The sequence below is a fragment of the Chrysochloris asiatica genome, unplaced genomic scaffold (assembly GCF_000296735.1).
Source record: "Chrysochloris asiatica unplaced genomic scaffold, ChrAsi1.0 scaffold00223, whole genome shotgun sequence".
Lineage (NCBI taxonomy): Eukaryota > Metazoa > Chordata > Mammalia > Afrosoricida > Chrysochloridae > Chrysochloris > Chrysochloris asiatica.
In genome coordinates, this window is record NW_006408741.1 from 204,251 (window position 1) to 210,870 (window position 6,620).

Here is a 6,620-nt window from a genome sequence, read left to right on the forward strand (position 1 = left end):
TCTAGCCTCCTGGAAGTCATACACATTCTGTATAGACTCAAAGAAAAAATTGGGTTCTGGATCCTAAGCTGTTCTGTAAATGATCAGAGAGTAATTCTCTTTATATTATTATCAATTTTATGCGTTTAAATTAAACCCACTGCCATCAAGTCAGTTCTGACTCATAGTGATCCTTTGTTGTTGTTCTTAATCGACACTGTATAGGAGTGCTCAGGCTGTAAATCTTAGGCTAGAATACAACGGCTCCTCAGGGTTTCTAAAGACTAAATCTAAGACAGCCTCATCTTTCTCCCAAGGTGTAGGTTTGAACTGCTGACCTTGCAATTTCACTCACTTGGCAGGACCAGGGCTCCTTTTTAAATAAAGGCCTTAGGGAAAGTGAAGGAAAAGAGGTTGTTTGAGAGTTAAAGCAAGACGGCTTAGGATGAGGGAAGCAATCGCCTCTCCCATTTACTTGGTTTCTATCACAATGGAGAATGCCTTGATTATAACTTCTTTGATGTATTGGAGTATTATGCAGCAAACATTCACTTCCCTTCCTCAGGGTGGAGTGTTCTTCCTTGCCCACTGTTTTGACCTTGGCCATGAAACTTGGTTTGGTCAATGAAATGTTGTTATAAAGTACCATTGAGTAGTGACCCTGTATAGAGTTTCCAAGGAGTAGCTGGTGGGCTTCAACTGGCAACCTTGTATTTAGCAGTCCAGTGCTTATTCTACAGTGCCACACCAGGGTTTCACTTATGTTCCAGGTAAGTGATCTCTTTTTGTAAAGATTTTAACCTAAAAAGGCCAATAATACAGTTTTATTTTGTCATATGAGATCACCGAGTTGAAAATTGACGTTCAGGCAGCTAACAAACATGAAGAAATGTTCATGATCATTAGCCACTATTGTTGTTGTTAAATGCCATCAAGTCCGTTCTGACTCATAGTGATCCTATATAGGGTTTCTGAGAAGTGGCTGGTGAATTTGAACCGCCGACCTTGCGGTTCAAACTGACCTTGTGGTCCAGTGCATTATCCCACAGTGTAATACCAGGTCAAAGCAACAATGAGATATCATCTCACACCAGCATTAACAGTGAAGTTCAAAAAACCAGAAAACAACAAATGCTGGCGAGAGTGTGGAGCCACCAGGACCCTCCTACATTGTTGGTGGGACAGTAAAATGGTTCAACCACTCTGGAAAATATGCTATGGCACTTCCTCAGAAAGTTGGAAATAGAAATACCTTATGAACTAGAAATCCCTCAACTTGGTGTATTTCCACAAGAAATATGAGCCAAAACACAAGTAGATATAGGCCACCAATATTCATCACAGCACTATTCACAATAACAAGAAGATGGAGACAACATAAGTACCCATCAATGGAAGAATGGTTAAACAAACTTTAGTACATACACACAATGGAATACTATGCAACTATGTAGAATAATGATGAATCTGCAAAACATGAATGAACCTTGAGGACATTATGCTGAGTGAAATTAGTCAATCACAAAAGGACAAATATTGCATGAGACCATTATTGTAAAAGCTTAAGAAAAAAAATTCCCTACTAAAAAGAAACATTCTTTGATAGTTGCCAAGGATCAGAGAGTGGGGAGAGTAATTCATTATTTAGGAGGTAGACACATGTTAGTTTGGGTGATGGGGAGGGCAATATACAAAGGAGGTGGGCAATACACAGGAAGAGGAGGGTGGCAGATGAACCATGAACATAGGGAAGACTTAGGGAGGTACTGTTAAGTGCTGTTGAGTCGATTCCAACCCATAGCAACACTGTATAGGGTTTCCAAGGAGAAGCTGGTGAGCTTGAACCACCAACCTTGCAGTTCAAATGACATTGCAATCTGATGCATTAGCCCACAGTACCACACCAGGACTCCATACATGGGCTAAATGGGATAAAGGTAAATAGTGATTTATATACAACCTGGGAGAAACAGTGTTGTGTGATACAGGAATCAAGGCATAGTCTGGGTTAAGGAGGGGAAAACACGTTTAGGTGCTTGACTGTCTTGTGGATAAGGGTTTCCTCTGTCTACTATTGTAAAATAGACATTTAAGGTTGATAGAAATGAATATTGGGAATTAAGATTACAGAAAGCATGTCTTCAGCCTATAAATTATCAGATTAGCTAAAAGGGGAACTAGAATTTGCCCAGGGAAATAGGCTTCTAGTTGAGCCTATGGAATATGGAATATTGTGGAATATGGGCCTTGGTAGACTCCTGAGCCCCACCCAGAATCTTCTGAGGTGGTATATTCCCACTTGAAAAGACATGCAGACCAAACTAGAACATCTGGGAGAACAGAAGATTCTTATCAAAAGAAAGACCAGCAGAAAAAAAGTAGACTGTTTGGCTGTTAGAATATCAAGCACGCTGTTTGCCTTGGAGCCATCAAGGCAAGAAAAGTCAGCCCATCAGGTAAAACCCTCTTCTAAGACAAACACAACAGAAACCCACAAGAAGTCTAGTATGTTCACTGCTGACAACCCCTGTCTACTTGTGACTGTTGTTGTTGTTGTTGTTAAGTGCCGTCGAGTCGGTTCCGACCCATAGCGACCCTGTACAGGGTTTCCGAGGGTGTAAATCTTTACGGGAGTAGAAAGCCTCATCTTTCTCCCGCGGAGCGGCTGGTAGTTTCGAACCGCTGACCTTAAGGTTCGCAGCCCGATTCGTAACCACTACGCTACCAGAGCTCCTTACTTGTGACTGTAAGTGGAAGAAATGCAGCAATGAAGATATATGCTGATTTGGCCATGTTGCATTGACACTGGTTGACCTTGAGATGAGAGAGAGAAGAGGAAAGCACTGGATGGTCTGAAGTTTAGACAGATGTGTAAACTCCCAAGCCCATGGGCACTGACCTAGTCACTGGGTTTCTGAGGAGTAGCTGATGAGCTTGAACCGCTGACCTTGCAGTTCAGACCAACTTTGCAGTCCAGTGCATTAATTGATGTTGTTGTTGTGAAGTGCCATAGAGTCAGTTCCGACCCATAGTGACCCTGTACAGGGTTTCCAAGGAGCGGCTGATGAGCTCAAGCCACCAACCTTGCAGTTCAAGCTGACTTTGCAGTCCAGCGCATTAACCCACAGTGCTACACCAGGTTGCAGCCCACATTGACCCTCTATAGGGTTTCCGAGGAGCAGCTGGTGAGCTTGAACCACTAGCCTGGCAGTTCAGACCAACTTTGCAGTCCAGTGCATTAACTTGCAGGACTCCACTGGGTTGATAGGGACTGGCAGTTTAGACATTGGCTTTCAAAAATAAGGAGACTATAAAGGCATGAAGTGGCTGGCTTACAAGTTTTCATGAATGTACTTAGTTTTAGAATGAGGTGGGTAAGGTAGAATCCCCACTGAATAGTTTTCCTCTTTTTCAGAGGGATCTGCTGAAAAGGGATGGGGTATAATGGTTATAGGATTTTACGCTTTAATTGTAATTGTTGAGTAGGATTAATTGTGATTATCACAAATGTAATTGTAGAAGATGTGTAACTAAAAGCAGGGAGTAGTTAGCCTCTCATATTAGGAACAGAGAATCCCAGGACCATCAAGGTAGCGCATGAGTGGAGCATAAGATCCTACCTAGGGGACTTGTGACAGTAGAGATGGTGGCAGAGGCAATGCTATGGAGAGAGAGCAGCTGTGGGTTCTAGGTCCATGGATTTAAAAAGGCTGTGTGCCTGCAGGCAGAGTCTGGCCTGCAAAATATGTCCTTTGAACATTTAAATGAATATGTTTTGTTTTGTATGTGTACATTAAAAAAAAATTTTTTTTTTTTACTTTTTTTTTTTTTTTCTTTTAAGGTTTTTATTGTGGATTGAGTGAAAGTTTACAGGGCAGATCATCAGTTTTACATTCAACAGATAATACACCTTGTTTCATTACAATGATTATAATCCCCTCCATGTACCATCAGTTAACAGTATTTCTACATCAAATATTTTTGTTTTGTTGATTTGTGGGGAAAAAAATGTAAAAGGGAAGCCACAGGAAGGAAGGAGGATAACTGTTATTGGCAGGGAGGAGATTGTAATCATTGAGAAGAAACAAAATTTATGATTGGTTGAAAGTAAAGCTGATGATCTTGTCCGTTAACCTTCACTCAATTTACAATAAAAAGTTAAAAAAAGAAAGCTCCTAACAAGAGTCCTGTGTGGCACTGTAGGATAAGCACTGGACTGCAAGGTCCATTTGAACCACAAGGTCGGTGGTTCAAACTCACCAGTCCCTCCTTAGAAATCCTATACAGGGTCACTATGAGTCAGAACTGACTTGATGGCTCTTAACAAAAATCCAAGGAAAATGAGGAGTCATGTGACTCTGACTTCATCCCCATCTGCAGCTAAGTCCCAGTGTTGGACTGCCCAGTGAACAAGGTAAACACGGGGTTAGTGTAGTATATTTACTAATTGTAATGAACAATTGCACATTTTTCCACCACATCAAATATTCTGCTTCCAGGTCTGGCTGTTATCTGTCTTTCTTTCAACCCCACAGCACCTTCCTACAGAATCAAAATTTCTTTTTCAAATTTACAGTTTTAAAGATGTGGTGGTCTATTGTTCACTACAGATCAATAAATAAGCACAAGTAATCCCATGCTTACCTTGTTTTTGGGTAATCCAACACTGCTAAAACCTGTTGATTCCTGCCAACAGCAGCAGAGACATAGCCAGCCCACAGCCTATAGTAATTATCCCAGTTAGATTTCTAAATGTTATTGAAATTAAAATGAAAACAATGACAATAACAGGAAACATCATAATGGTTGTTGTTGTTGTTGTTATGTGCTGTGGAGTCGGTTCCGACTCATAGTGACCCTGTACAGGGTTTCTCAGTCATAGTGGTAGATGGATTGATAATGTGGAGAGACTGAATTTGGTAGATGTATAAATGAGATTCAAATAAGTGAAGATAGCCCTTGAATTTTGAATACTTAGCCATTATCCTTGGTAAAGTAGAGGGTTGACAAAAAAGAGGAAGACCCTCAACAAGATGGATTGACACAGTGTCTGCAACAATGGACTCAGAGCAACAATTATGATGATGACGCAAGGACTGGGCAATGTTTTGTTCTGTTGTGCTTACCATTGCTATGAGTGGGAAACGACCTAAGAGCACCTAACAACAACAGCAACAACTTTTAAAATTGTGTCATAGATTGCATAATACGGAGAAACTGTTTTATATGTCATGACATATATAAAGAGTAAAACCTATCTGAAATAGCATTGAGTTTGAGCTATGCGTGAAAATGTCGTAAAGGTTTCAGTCCAAAGAGCAAAGGAAAGAAAATCATGGTGGAGGCAGCTGCAGCTTCAAACTGTCAACACCTTCATAAGGAAGACTTGGGATTCTCAGCATCAGGAGAGGATGTTCATGAGAACTTACGAAAATCTGATTGAGCCCCCCTCTGCTTTCCTCTTTTCTTGATGTGCTATCATAGAAAGGGGAGTCCTGGTGTGGCGCTGTGGGTTAATGTGCCAGACTGCAAAGCCATTTGAACTGCAAGGTCAGCAGTTCAAGTTCACCAGCTATTCCTCAGAAACCCTATACAGGGTAGCTATGGGTCGGAATTGACTCAATGGCACTTAACAACAAACAACATCATAGAAGGGAGTCTGTTGAAGCAATTTCATTTATAAATTCCATTCTGTTAGCAGTATAGACCAATAAAACCAGAGATGTCTTGTTTTAAAGAGGAAAAAAAGTGATTGGGAATCCTGCCCCGACCCCCATCCTTATTTAGTGTTAATTGCTTTGTATAAAAATGTCATGGCATCATCCAACTGCCTTATCTGACTTCACAAGGGGAAAGGATAATCATCAAGATGAGCAGTCTTTTCATTGTTTCTGACACCAGCTGTCCCTCCTGTGGCACTCTCTGCTTATCTGTTGGGTTCCATAATTTGTTGCAATGGCCACACAGAACTGACAAACCATACTCACGATAGTAGTGTTTATTATGGAAGTACCAGGTTACAATTCAAATTCAAAAACAATCTGGAGGTAACAGGAACAACTCAGGATACTGTTGATCTGTCATGACAGCTTCTCTTCAAACTTGCAGGCCTCTTGGCACCATGTTTTTTGCCTTTGCCCTGTTTGGGCAAGCATTACAAAGCTCTTTAGATCTTCAGACAAGCATCCTTCCTGAAAGCACTTTTCTCTTCTGCACTGTGGGTCAACACGCCCACTAGGGCAACCTCACTCATTGCACCCTCTCTCACTAGTCTCCCAGGTCTGCTGATGTCTTTTCTTGGGTACTAGCCTCTGCTGTATTTGCCACTGCTTCTTGCCATGTACTAGCTTCTCTGGTGTTGGAGCTCTAGCTCCTGGGTCTTGGAGGGTCTCAGAACAGTGACTCTGTGTCCAAACAACAAGTTCCACTTTCGACTCTTTTTCTTGATAGTAGTGAGGTATCCCAACCTCTGGGATTGGCACCCTGTAAGCCTAGTGGGATAGCAAAACTAACCAGGCCTCTATAAGGGCTCCATGTACTTTATTTGCATGGTTCTACAGTGGCACTGTGGGTTAATACACCAAACTGCAAAGCCATTTGAACTGCAAGGTCGGCGGTTCAAACTCACCAGCTGCTCCTCG